The following is a 14,213-nucleotide window of genomic DNA, read 5'->3' on the forward strand; positions in this document are numbered from 1 at the left end:
AAGGAAGCCTAGCACCCCTGCCGATACTTATTTTGGTTCGAAAAAGGTAGAGATGGTTGAAGGTAAAGTTCAGAGCAGAGTGGGAGAAACAAGATATTCCAGGCTTCAAGACAACACCTTTCTGATAAGAAAATGCCCAAGGAGTTAAAAATTCTTACCAGAAATCTGAAGGCTGAAATACACACACTGTGCATGATGGTCCCAAGGATTTGCATATCTTGAAAATTCTATGCAGCATTGTAAGGACAAGAATTTGGAGCTCAGCCCACACTTTTCCTAGGAATCCCCCATGATAATAACTGATTTTTCCCACAAAACAAGCCCCCTAATCCTCTGATAAACAAGCTTCTGAGCCTTTATGATCGTTAGTTAAATAAGTCCTAATTCCATCAATGGGAAGTGAGGACCCGCAATGGTACACCATTTATACAGGATTATGGAACAAGTCAGCCACTAAACCGGTGTGTCGCCTCCTCAGTTCTCATACTATTACACAATTTATAGATTTCAAGCAATGTACTCTTTATGTAAACATTTATGGAAGAATAAAAGTCCTTGCAAAAGAGAAAATAAAAGAACCATAGCAAATGAGCTTCATTCATACTTTTTAACAACAAATATGTTGTACTGACTTATGAAGTCCTCTTTAGTTGGGGCATAATTGTAACCCATCTTCAGATCACATTGGAAATGGATTTTCAACCCAGAAAAGCACTGGTAAAGAGCAGCCTAGTTGTTATAGCAGCAGATGCTCTTAAATAATCCGTGGGGATTCACATCATTAACAACTCAAACGGTGGCAAAAAAGAAAGAAGACAATAACTAAGAATTTGCAAAAATACTTGTTTGCATCATGTGACAAAAAACTAATATCCGGAATAAAGAAGTTTAAAAACAAATCAGTACATGCAATAATCCAAAAGATAAGTCGGCAAAAGAAAGACAAGTGGCCAATAAAAGTACCTAACTACATTAATTTTTTAAAAAGAACATAAATATTAAAACAATGAAACAATTAAATAAAAAACAAATAAAATATTGAGCTTACTCACTGTTGGTAAAGGCTAGAGGCTCACACATAAGTCACTGACGGAATCACAATGGACAGAACCTATCTGACGGGCAGTCTAGCAATAGCCACCAAAATTCTACGTGTGTTGTACTTTTTCATACAGGAATTCCATTCCTGGGAATTTATACTAAAGAAAAAGTTGTGAGGAAAGAGTGAAGAAATAAAACAGAGTCACAACAGTCAAGCCGCTAAATTTCTAAAATCAAGTAGGCTGAGGCATGAGGACACGATTCCATTCTTCCCTTAACCAGCCTGGGAACTCCACTTCTGAACTTTCGGTCCTGTGTCAATGCCTGGAGATGTCTGCAAACCCTATGCACAGCTGTCTGAAGCACGTAGGATGGAGTGTTCACATATCCAGACCACCTGCCAGACCACCTGACATCCGTTATCCAGACCACTGGTCACCTAGACGAACCATCTTGGATCAATCCAGAGGACTGATTCTTCTCAAGAATGTTGTCTTTACTATAAGAACCTCGCTTTTCTTTCTTCTTTGGAACAGCCTGGGTATTGCCTAGTTGTGTTTCTGATATGCAAATCCTAAGACCCTTGAATAAAATAAATCTTTGTCACTATTTCCTGCCATGACCTCCAGACTCCTTCATGCTCAACTGACAGTTGTCTAAATCTGTATACAGATTTAGGGCCCAATACTGACAAGTGCCACAATGTTCTTCCATAGTTACATCAAGTATGGTATATTCACACAATGAAAGCCATTTTGTCATTGAAGAGATTAAGTAGGAACTGCTAAGATGTTAACAATGAAAAGATCTCCAAAATATACTAGTAAGTGAAAAAAAGCAACTGGCAAAATAGTATGTATTGAATAATCCCATTTGTCATTTTGTTTTTTTAAAAGGTATACATGTAGATTTAAAAGAAAGTCTCTCAACAGTGATTGCCTTTGGGGCGTGAGATTATAGCAGGGGTTATGCTCTATATATTCTGTGTTGTTTGAACTGAATGCACCTATAAACTTAAAAACTAAAGAACATACATTTTGACAAAATGAAGTAGACTTACAGTTATGAGCAGGCAGTACAAATGTTTATACAGTTGCATATTCTATAATATCCCCATAACTTCACTCATCAAAATTAACCATGAAGAGATTAATCTGGAAACAGTGTCTCCAGGTTTGCTGCTGCACACATCTGACGGGAGAAAACCTGGAAAGTGTCACCCCCAGGCAGCAGCTGTGTCCCCACCATCCTCAGGAGCAGGGAAGGACAGAGACCAAGCAGAGCTGTGCCAGGCAGCAGGAGGGGCCCCTCGTTTGGCCAGAGGCTGGTAACAGAATGAACTTGTCAGCCGGCTTCAGTGCAGACCAAGGAAGCAGGAGGGACAAGTCCAGCTTCACGAAGTCAGGCTCTTTCCTTAAAACAGACCTAGGGAATAGCTCTCCTTTCCTGAGCTGAAATGAAAACCATCTCCCTCTATTGTTATTTCCACGTCAGCATTTATCCAGGTTCCAATGCTTTCCTTAGTACATCGTCCAAGTCTTCTGAGTCACACAGAAGAGGGAAGAGTCTTCTCAGGCTGAGTCTCTTTACTATTTGTTTCCCTGATTCCTCCCCTCTCTCCTGGAAAGAGTTTCACAATCTGACCACTAGAAATATGTGTACTTTATGTTGTTGTAATTTGTAATGAGAAAACGTGTGATGGAGATGTACTCCCTCTTTCCACGATACTTGGCCACTGTCAAAGTGATTATCCACTTAAAAACATTTTTAAATGCAGCCTCCCAGGCCACAGACTTGAAAATGCATCAACATGCAGACATGACAAAAGCTGTGGAAATAAAGATGATCAAGTGACAAGGCCACTGGATGCAGGACATGAGCCCAGGCTGGAGCCTGCATGGGACCCTATCAGGACACTTTCGGGTCAGATGATAATATTGGAATACAGATAACAGCCTGGGTGTAAGTAATCAACCAATATGACATTATCCCCAGTTGACTGCTGAACTATCGTTAACTAAGTGCATACCTCTATTTTTAGGAAATACACAGTGAAGCACTTGGAGGGTAAAGGGCCATGATATATGTAACTCATCCTTCAATGGTGCAGAAGGAAACTGTGTGTGTGTGTGTGTGTGTGTGTGTGTGTACAGACAGACAGAGAGAAGGATGGTAATCCACTTTGGATAATCCAAGGCCAGAAACCAAATGTGACGGGGGACAGTTAGGTCCGGGAGCTTCTTTACAAACTCATTTCCTGCTGTTACAGAAAATGCAGTACCTGTGAACACACACAAGCCAGGCAGCAGCTAACTCTGCCTTTATTCTATGTCCAAAGACGGTGTTTAAGGTGACACCACCGGGCTCCAGGCAGAGCCGGCTGAACCTCATCAGGAAGCGTTGGCCCTCGTCCTCAACCCCGCTCTGTCCATCACCTTCCTCATGTAGGGGTTCAGAACAAGTCACCCCAAGATGTGACTGTGGTATTTGGATTATTTTGAGCCAAAGGCAACTGAGATCCTACAGACTCAAGGAAACCTCTGCTTCCTCTTAACTACCTAGAAGAATTTAAATGAGGAGCATTGTCCATAATAAGAGTGACCACCAGAAACAGCACACATGCCCTATCTAGAGGGCAGGGCAGACTACTAGTTACTGACCATCTGCTCTTTTTATTGTCCAGTTATGACCCTCTGAAGCCCCAGGTGCTTGACTTCAACCTTAGCTCAGAATGTCATACGAGGTTGGATAATTAAGTTCATGAACTCATCCTAGAACAAGTGCTACATACTCACTACGGTCACCTTCCAAGTACCCACCTTGGGAAGCTATGCACTGATGCCAGTGCCTAGTCCACCCTTCAAAGCAATTTTGGAACTCTTTTTCTGGAATGGCCATCAGAGCTGTCATCATATTACACTTGAGGTCCTAAATATTACCCAAATGTCTGTCTTTCAATATTTCCTTTAGCTTCGGGTAAAGAAAGAAGTCATTGGGGGCCAGATCAGGTGAGTAGGGAGGGTGTTTCAATACAGTTATTTGTCTACTGGCTAAAAACTCCCTCACAGACAGTGCCCTGTGAGCTGGTGCATTGTCGCGATGCAAGAGCCATGAATTGTTGGTGAAAAGTTCAGGTCGTCTAACTTCTTCACGCAGCCTTTTTAGCACTTCCCAATAGTAAACTTGGTTAACTGTCTGTCCAGTTGGTACCAATTCATAATGAATAATCCCTCTGATACCAAAAAAGGTTAGCAACATTGTTGCAACAAGTTCGCAAACTTAATTGTCAGACCTCGTATATACACTGCTTTCCCTTTCTGTCTCTGAAAGGCTCATGGATGTGGGGTTCCCATACGTACATATGTAGTTACATTTGTTACTTTCACTTGTTAATCGGCTCATGCAGATTGAATTATCAGACCAGCTGGGAGACCTGTGAAGGGTAGAGGAGGGTCCACCCCCCCTGCCCCACTGACAGAGACCTCTCGGTGCAGGCACCCCCCCCACCCCCCGTCACGCTCCTCCAATAGGACGGCAGCCTTCCTGCAGCCCTTCACCCACCACTACACTCCCACTTTGTCCGTGTAATCTAAGGGACACTCATGTAGACATGTTTGAACCAATTTAAAACTCATCCTTTTAAACACATCATGGAACGCTCATAGGAGCTTGCTAGTGACTCCTTTTTAAGTTCCCAAATTTAGGCGATTCCAGAGCTCAGTGGAATGCTCACACATGCTTGCTGCAGGGAGTGAAAACATCAGACATTCGATCCGTAAGTCAAGGGGAACAGAAACAATGTAGGAAGGAAGGGATGGAGGGAGGGAGGAAGAGAGGCAGGGCGAGAAAGAGGGAGGGAGGAAGGAAACATTAATGGGATACACGAGCCCGTTTAAAACTCCAAGCGGCTGACTGGGGTGAGGAAGCTTACCTCAGGGCAGACAGCAGGCTCCACGCACAGCCAGGACAGGACAGGACGCTGTAAGACAAGAAAGGGACCCAGTCAGAGAGACGAGTGGTCAGCAGTTTTCAAAGTTGGTCTGAGGATCCCCAGGGGAGGGAGAGGTTCCAAGACCCTTCCAGGGGCCCCTCAGGTCAAAACCATTTTCACAAGGACACCAAGCCATTCACCTTGTCACTCTCCTTCTCTCCAGAGGGTGAGTAGCATGTCACAGCACCAAAGACCTGAGAATCCAGCTGAATTCTCTTAAGCCAAAGAGTGAAGAGATCTGCACAAATACAAAAGGGATGCTATTCTTTCTGCGCATTTAGTTTTTGTTTTGGAAAATAGTGATTTTCATAAAACTTGTTATTTATAATAAAATGCAAAGGGCTTGTTGCCACTTTAAATTCATAGTTTTAAACTTCTCGGTTTTAATTCTAATATCATAAATATCAGCAGAGAAAAGCCACGCAATCCAAAGCACTTTGGGACCTTTGATGGTTTTGAGGAGTTTCCAGGGGCCTCAGCCCACCGCTGAGACCTGCTGCTCTGGGGTCTGTTCTGGCACTGACCCCTGTGAAACTGCATCAGCTTTTAGCAACAATGGCCAATGTCGGCGTCAGTGTCAGGGAAGCAGAGCTGACTATGCACGAGAAGCTCCACTACACTTTACACGTTACTTGCAAACTCACAAGCACCTTAAGAAATCGCCCCTTTCTGCACCCTTGGAAGAGGAGACTGGCACTCTAAGGGACAAGTCACTTGCCCAAAGTGAATTGTCAAGTGTGGAGACAGAGCCCCAGAAAGCAGTTTCCAGGCTCTCGGCCTCACGTGGAAAGCTGCTGGCTCAGGTAGTAAATGGCCATCAACTGTGATTAGATGGCCATCAGCTGTGGCTAGTTGGCCGTCAGCTGTAACCAGTGAGCCATTGGCCACTAATATAACTGCTGTGGCTACGCTAGCAGCAAAATGGGGGCTAGCAAGAAGATGGTGGCTGAGCTAGCAAGCGCGGCTTGCAGAGAGGTGGATGCTGCCAGCGAGAATATAGTGACATGACTCCCCTACTTATGGCTCCGTGGGTGTTCCTTTTTGGCCTCACCATGTCCTACGTTCTTATGTGGGGAGCGGGAGCAGAGACTCTGCAGGCCGCCCTGCATGACTCCCCGCACTACATCAAGTCACACCAAGGAGGGTGTGAGCTCCAGTCAGCTCCTAAGATCATGCTCTTCCGATTTCATTTTCTAAAACAGTGATTACGAGAATTTCTGCAAACTACTTAGGAGTGAGGTGCCCTGGGGCCCACACGGCCGCCTGACATCACACGGACGCCAAACGCCCCGTGAGCAGTGCCCAGCCTGGGTGCAGCGCCGTCCCCGCGGCTTCTCCGCTTCCCAACACACAGACCCCATGGAGTGGGGGGCCCCAGACAGCCCGGTTACACCTGATGTCCCTGCACATGTGAACTCTGCCCTTTCCACTTTGAACAGGATCAGTTACAGGGTCACCCACCAAGAAAGCTGTCATTGCCTTGGCTCTGGAAACTCACCTTTTCCAATCTTTCTCAACTTTTATGAAGCACTGACACAGCTGATGACGAGTTACTATAATTAGTCCCCCCATTGCAGCTGAATTTAAGATTATGTGCAGGGGTAAGGGAGGGGAAAGAAATTCTCATTGACATAACTCGTGCAGGCAAGAAAGCTGATTCTAAGCTTAAAAATCTAAAGCATAGTATGGCAAGCTCCTCAAAAAATTAAACACGGCATTACCACCGGACCCAGCAATTCCACTTCTGGTGCAAACCCACAGAACTGAAAGGGCTTGAACAGATATCTGTACACCCGTGTTCAAGGCAGCATATTCACAACAGCCAAAAGGCAGAAACAAGCCAAGTGTCCATCACCAGATGAATGAATAAACAAACTGTGGTCCATCCATACAAGGGAATATTATTGAGCCTTAAAAAGGGACGGCATTCTGACACCTGCTCCCACCTGATGCTGAGTGAAATCAGCCAGACACAAACGACACATCCCACTTATACGAGGTCCCTAGAGTAGTCATCTGCCTACAGACAGAAAGTACCAGGGGCTGGGAGAGGAACAGGGAGCTAGCGTCTCACGAGGAGGAAGTCTCTGCTCGGGAAGATGAAAACGCTCCGAGTGGAGGATGGCGTGAGTGCTTAACGCCACTGAACTGCACACTTAGAAATGGGGAAAATGGTAAAATTTTGTTATGTATATTTTAGCATAATAAAAAGAAAACACCAAAGTATTTATTAAAAAGACTTCCCAACATAAAGTAATTAGAAAAGGATATATTATTGGACACCGTATGTCATGGTTTCAGTCTTCATTAGCTTATTATGTACAGCCAAACGCCCAGCCGCTCAGCAAACGCCCGGCCGCTCAGCAAATGCTTACTGACCACCAGGTGAGTTCTCAGCTCCTGGGCTGGGAACTGCTGATAAAAAAAGGGGGACAGACAGCCTCTGCCATGGAGCAGGGACACTAGCGACCTGGACACTGTACTGGAGACCCCGAAAAACAACCTGGGCTGGCCCACACAGGACACACAGCGGCACCACAAACAATCAATGTTCCCTGCAAGCAAAGCACAACTTAAAAAAAAAAAAAAAAAAAATCAAATCTTCTAAAGTATCAATGTTTTCCAAAGTTTTAGAAACCCATTTTTTTCGTCTAAAGTGGCGTTCTGGTTTCTGCTTTTTTTGATGCTCATACATTATAAAACCCTCAACTTTGATTTACAAAAGACGCCTTTAAAAGTCCTACTGAGAGCAGTCTGCTTGGTGAGAGGTGGTTCTCTGCTCCAGCAGGCACGTCCCATGACGCTGTAATTCCCTCGCACAATGAGTCGGGCTCTGCAGCAGGCACTTTTCCTTCCTCTGACACAGCAAACATCCTGTAAACAATGAATGCCCCCCTCTTTGCACCGCCTGCTTTGTTTACTGACAGGAAAGGAAACCACAAATCCTCCAAGTGGCATCGAGGACTTGAGTTTGCTTCACTTCCTGCCAAGCAGGTGGTTTATATGAGGAACTGGCTATTGTCTTTTGCCTGGTTCTGGCTGCAGAGAAGAAGCCAGAGGGAGCTTTGGGCAGACCAAGGTCTTCCTGCCAGAGGGAAGGGAAGGGAGGAGGAGAGGGGAAGGTGCGCCCTGCCCTGCCCTGAGGAGAGGGGCTGCCTCCCACTCCAATAGGAAGCTGCCAGAAACCTAGATTTGCAGGAGACAGAGCTCTGGCCCTTGTTCCTACCAGCAGGTCCCTCAGCTGTTTTCCCAGTGCAAGGAGTTCTGAGAAAGTGAAGGCAAATATTTTCTTCCCACTGAGAAGAATAAAAATATTCCACCCAGCTCAAAATCACTGTTTCTCCCTCGACTGTTAGGACAGGCTTGCTAGTACAGTGGTACCTCGGTTTTCGGACGTCTCAGAACTCGAACGGTCTTCCGGAACAGATTACGTTAGAAAACCGAGGTACCACTGTATTCAGGGAAAGCCAGCACCTGGGCAAAGCTAATTTTTGTTTTGTTCTTGATTTAAAAAAAGAAAATTCCTTTCAAAATACTGAGCTCTCTGCGAGGGGCAGAGTGGTAAGTGCTGATTTCTGCCCTTGCGCCTGTGAACTCTGGCAGCGTGCACAGGGGTCCCTGCCTGTTGCCCCCATCGGCTCTGGGCCAGCAGGCCGGCCACGGCCCCTTCCCCAGGTGTGCGGACCAGCCGGAACCCCAACCCAGACCTCGGCCCTCCGGAAGTACAGCACACACGTGGGGGGCTGGGGGAATATGGGATCAGTGCCAGTCACCCCCAGAGTCTGGGCTTGCGGGGACTTCTCTAGGGGCCTTTCACGTCCAGTTCAAGGCTGCACATCCAGCACTAAGCACCGTGCTCTGACTTACAAAACACCTGATAGCTGTCTTCTTTAAAGAAAAAAAGGGAAGGACAGAGGGAAGGGGGAGTGGAGGGAAAGAAGGAAAGGAAAAAAGACCGGCTGCCTGTGGAGACTTAAAAGCCACTGAGAAGCACACGAGACCAGTCATTTCCAAATAGGCATTTCTACAGGACATGCTGAATCCTATGAAATCACAGTATTCTGCCCCTGTTTACGTGAAAAACAGGAACTGCACGTGATTCTACCTAATACCTGATCCTCCGCAGTGAGCGCACCTATTCAGGCCTGTCTCTAGCACAGACCACGTATGTGGGTCCCCTGTCCCCTGGAGCCTCCCCCATCTCTCTTGTGCCCAAATAGCCAAAGGCCACATGAATGACCCACCAACGCCCCCAACTCAATGTGCAGAAAACAGACTCCCCATCCTTCCAAACAACCGCCTCCTCACCACCTTCTGTGTCCGCTGACAGCTGCCTCCCCTCTCTGGCCAGGAGCCCTGGCAGGGGGTCTGCCCGGCACACCTTCTTCTGGGCCCCGCCCTCAATGTAATGCTGGCCACTCGTTCAAGGACTGCACAGAACCATGGCAAAGCTTCTACACCTTCTCGGGGTGCTACTGGGGTCTTGGGAGACACGTTTGGTTTCCACTGAGGGTGTTAAGCTGGGAGGATGTGAGGCGCTGGCTGCCGGCTTGCAAACACGGGGGAAGGGCTGACATGAGGTCCAGAGAGAGGAGACCCCAGGACGTCTGAGCCCCGGACGCAGCCATGGGCAAAGCATGCTCTTCCCAGACACCCCGCTTACGTGAGCAGGACCTTTCCTCTTCTTCTGCAGGTAGTTTAAGTTGGGGTTCTATCACTCATCACCCACATTCCCGAGGAACACACCTATTCCAACGTGCACCGTGCACAACTTCAATCTCTAGCCTTCAAATCGTTCCGTAAAGTGGCCTGAGTACCTTTTCCCTGAATCAGTCTGCAATAAGTGCCCTTTCCCAAATAAATATGTCCTGAAGTCTTCCACCTGTGTCCCTTGTATCAGGATGGCCCGATCACCCAAAATATCACCATCCCTCAGAGACTAAGACAAAAGCTCCCACCCACACAAAACTTTCTCCGACATTTCTAGGGGAAAAAGTTTTAAAGAAAAACCTCTGTGACAGTGTCACTTCCCTCCGCTGCTCCCAGAGAACACTGCTTGTATCTTTGGCTCCCACATGTTCAGTCAGTCTCACACGTGATTTATTAGCGAATCACTGCCATCACTTGTGAGTTCCTCATGAGCAGAAGCCTCAGGAACGACAGATAATCAATAAATCGGTGGTGAAACGAATACCCAGGCACAGGCCAGCTCCCTGGACTCAAAAACATTTGCTGACGATGACGTCACAATCAACTCAAAGTCTTTATCCCTTTGCATACATTTATTACATTAACTTTTTAGGAGTAAATAACTAAATTACCATGACTACTGGGATGGCCTTGATGTGGTTTGGGAAATGTCTGGCCTCTTCCAGTCTTGCCCATAAGTCAGATCTATCAGGCAGATTCTTGGGAACCGCACACCTGCTAGATGAAAGCTAAAGGCTGTAACTCCTGCACAATGGCCACCAAGCCCGAACTTCGGCCCAGGCAGCCCCCGGCAGTCCCTCAGCTCCTGCCGGGCCAGTCTTGCTCACACCCCCGAGAGGCGTTTCTGACTTGCTCAGGTAGAGGGTGGAGCAGCAAGAAGCCATGACGTTATTTGGTGAGCACCCCTGTCCGCTACGCAGTGGGGAAAGCGTGATGAGTAATGACAGAATTAATATGGGAGCCAGGAGCCTTTGTCCCGCGGACAGATGTGCCCACCCAGGAAGGAAAAGGACGTTGGACTTCGAATGCCTGCTGGTCCCCATTCTCCCATCAGCAGCAGCTTTGTCATCTGCATGTAGCCCAGCAAAACATTACAAATAAGGAAGTAGCGTCTCTTCACGTGGTCACTTATGTCTGTTAGCTTAAGAGTGAAACACCCATCCACCCGTAGGAGCACCCAGGACCAAATGGGGCACCCACAGAGAGCCGTGCGTGAACTCCTGCTCTCTGTACAGGCTGGACAAAGTTCTGTGGTAATGGTGTTACAATGGTGCCATTTTAAAACTGGGAGATCCTCTATTATATGCCTAAAATAGTATTTATTAAATTATGATGAAAGGAAAGAATAAAACACGTTTGTGAAATTTGTGTGGATTCTCTAATGGAAGAGAAAGTACTAATAGCAATCCTAATAGACTAAGAAAGTCTAAATTCTGACTAATGACTACACGTGTCCGTAAAAGGCAAAACTGCCCCAGCTAATAACTTAGCTAGTAGCGCTGTCTCTGTTTTCTGACATTGAAAGGGACAGAACCCATTATGAGATGAGTTTCTGGAATCATACTTAAATACCACTTACACAAACTACAAGATGAAAAATCCATGATGAGTTGGGCAAACCAGACAGGAGAAAAATGAGAAAGGGAAAATAAATTGGTATAGATTTTTCTATTACAGGCTTGACCACAACTAGAAGAAGAAATAAATCAGACAGTGCAAAGTCATCTAATCAGTATGCTGTCACATCTGGGGGAAGAGGAAAGCATCCAGCTGACATCTATCAAATATTTAGCAAGTAGTACGGGTCTATTTCATTTAAACCCCATTACTTCACTTTGTTCAGATTTTATACAATTATGCATCTGCTCACCTGAGATGTAGATCTTTAATTCATGTACATAAAAGTAGAAAATGCAAAGCTAACTTCTGTAACTAATACACAATTTGGGGAAAAAATACAATGAAACCATTTCCAATGTAATAAAAGAGAGTAACCTTTAACCATCCATCTCAGCTATCTGCTGTATTCCAGAAAACTTCTATGTTTTCTCAGTACCCACGTATTAGGCCATTAGATGACAGCTCTATAAAAGTAGTCAGTAAAGTCTACTTTTCTAGAGTCTAATGCTTATTTTCTAGCTGAGACCTTTTATCCCCCCCAGTAAAAGAAGATAGTTTACAACGTCATCTGTGGACGAGAACAGTCTGGGTCTTATTACACAAACACAGATGAAGAGGTACAGTTTCTGTCTAAGTAAGTGGGAGAAAGGAGACAGGCCAAAGGTTAGGAATGTTGCATAAGCGAAAACTGATCAAAGAAGAATCTTCTTCTCTAATATCCGCTCCCTTCCTTCCTGTCTCTCTCACCTTCCAAACTTTTCCACAGTCCACAGGAGCCAGCCGCTGACGCCTGAAGCTCTTGCACACATCAGAGGTGAAGCAGTACGACAAGGAAACAATGAAAAAGCAAAGGAGGAAGAAAGTCAGGGCCTGAGATTGCAGGCAGGCTCCTGGAGTCTGGAAGATGCCTTCTCCACAACAAGGTCTCCTTAATCGTAATAACCCAACGAGGGGAACAGCAGAGGGAAGACACGCTAAGAGAGCTGATACAGAACATGCAAATCGTGTTCCAAACAGCGGGAAGCAAGAATGCAGGTTTGGTAATAACACAGCCACTGACTTGCGAACGCTCCATAAATGCTTGCTGAATTGAAGGAAACATTTCACAGGTTGAAGTGAGAAAAAAGTGATGAGCAAGGCTGGAAAAGGTGGCACCTCTAATCTATAAAAATAATAACAGTAATAAAAAGAAAACTCTGTAGGGAGTGGGGCTGGGATGCTATTTCAAAACAAAAGGCCAACAGAAGAGAAGATAATATTTACTTAGCTTGGCCTCATCAGCTAATCCAGGAAAATCCCACATGAAAGCAAAGCCGGTCAGTCCTCCTGGGGCCTGTTTGCTGCCACAGGGTGACAGGGCAGGGATGTGGGTTCACAACAGCCCTGACCACACCGTCCTTTGATCATTCTCGTTATCACAGTAAAGTCAGTGAAAAAGAAAGTCGCCAGGTCCACATCTTCAGGAGCCGACGTCCAATAATATGTTTATTAATATTTTATCAGACATTTTCATTTTATCTAGACAAGTCCATCAACTCCACAATGCTTTCACGACTGGGGATTTCTAACGGAAAGAGCAGGGGAAGGACACCCGGCCGCGTCTCAGAGCCTCTGAAAACTTACTCCAACCTGCGAATTCTAAATTCCCAAGCAGAGCCTCTCATGTCATCTCGCAAAGTCAGAAATTGAAGAGAAAACGAAAATGGGGCAGAGTATCGACTCATGAGTAACCAGCTATCCTGAATAACTTAAACTGGTAATAAACTACAAAACAAAAAACACAAAGGCAGCGGTTCTAACCCATAAAAGTATAAATGAGTCCTCACTATCCCCAAGATAAATTTGAGAAAGAACAAAGAAACATGTTGACAGAAATGACAAGGTCTTCTTGGCACAAAAGTCTTTCTCTTCTGGAAACTCCCAGGGAGAACATACTTTTGACACTTTACACATTGAGCACGAAATAAACTGCTAACCAACCACCTAGTCACCGCACAAAAACATGGGGACACGGGAGTGAATGACACTTGCACACGAGGAGAAGAGTCAGTTTCCTAACAGACTCGATGCCCGTCCTTTATATGCGGGGTACATCCCCCAAGCGGGGAAAGCGCTGGTCGGCTTTTTAAGTAAAATCAGCAAAGGGTACAGTTATCGCTGCTGGAATGGTTCTGCCCTGCTGGTGACGGGGACCCTGAGGGAACAGAACACAGACCCACAGGGCCAGGGTAACTGAGGAAGATTATGGAATCACAGGACAGGAGGGATGAAAGAGGCTGTGCGACTACATGCCACAGCTTCAGTACTTTATAACACAAGGACAAAAATGTACCTTGATAAATCCAATTTTTAAAAATCCACTAAAAGTATAATATAAGCCCATTACTCTCAATTGAATTCTTCAAACTGCGACTTGTATTTCCTGAGTAATGTGCCAGGCACAGACTTAGCTGTTTGGGAGCATGAGGTGACATCCCCAGGGGAAGTGTCACTCACCGGTCACTCTCTTCCACATCTTACCTGCCCACCCCCCTCCCCCCCACCCAGCGCAATGTCTGGGGTCCATTTCTGTAACACACAAATGTAGCTTCTGCTTCATTTGGCACCTTTCCCAATGGTTCTCAAAAATGAGAACCATGGATCCCTGGGGTGCCTCAGGCCAATGGCTTTCACAGAAATCGTACAGCATTGTTTGCCTGTTTCACGGCATCAGTGGTGCAAAAGTGTCCTTAACGCAAAGCAAGGCAGTGGCACCAAACTGCACTAGTAGTGGCGTGGCACGACTGCAGGCAAACATAAACAAATGCATAAAAAGATGGTGACACTTAATGTCCTTGTTGAGAAGTACACA

The 14,213-nt window shown here is 45.8% G+C and overlaps 1 protein-coding gene across 3 annotated transcripts in view; it reads right to left on the reverse strand.

Annotated features, from left to right (window-relative positions):
• SIPA1L2 (signal induced proliferation associated 1 like 2) overlaps positions 1-14,213 on the reverse strand; it is a 201,773-nt gene that overhangs the window by 154,006 nt on the left and 33,554 nt on the right. For all 3 annotated transcript variants that reach the window (XM_019712891.2, XM_019712888.2, XM_019712889.2), the window contains exon 2: positions 4,973-5,020. The gene's annotated coding sequence lies outside the window, so the exon portion shown is untranslated. The remainder of the gene's footprint in view (positions 1-4,972; positions 5,021-14,213) is intronic.

The sequence above is a fragment of the Rhinolophus sinicus genome, linkage group LG12 (assembly GCF_036562045.2).
Source record: "Rhinolophus sinicus isolate RSC01 linkage group LG12, ASM3656204v1, whole genome shotgun sequence".
NCBI lineage: Eukaryota > Metazoa > Chordata > Mammalia > Chiroptera > Rhinolophidae > Rhinolophus > Rhinolophus sinicus.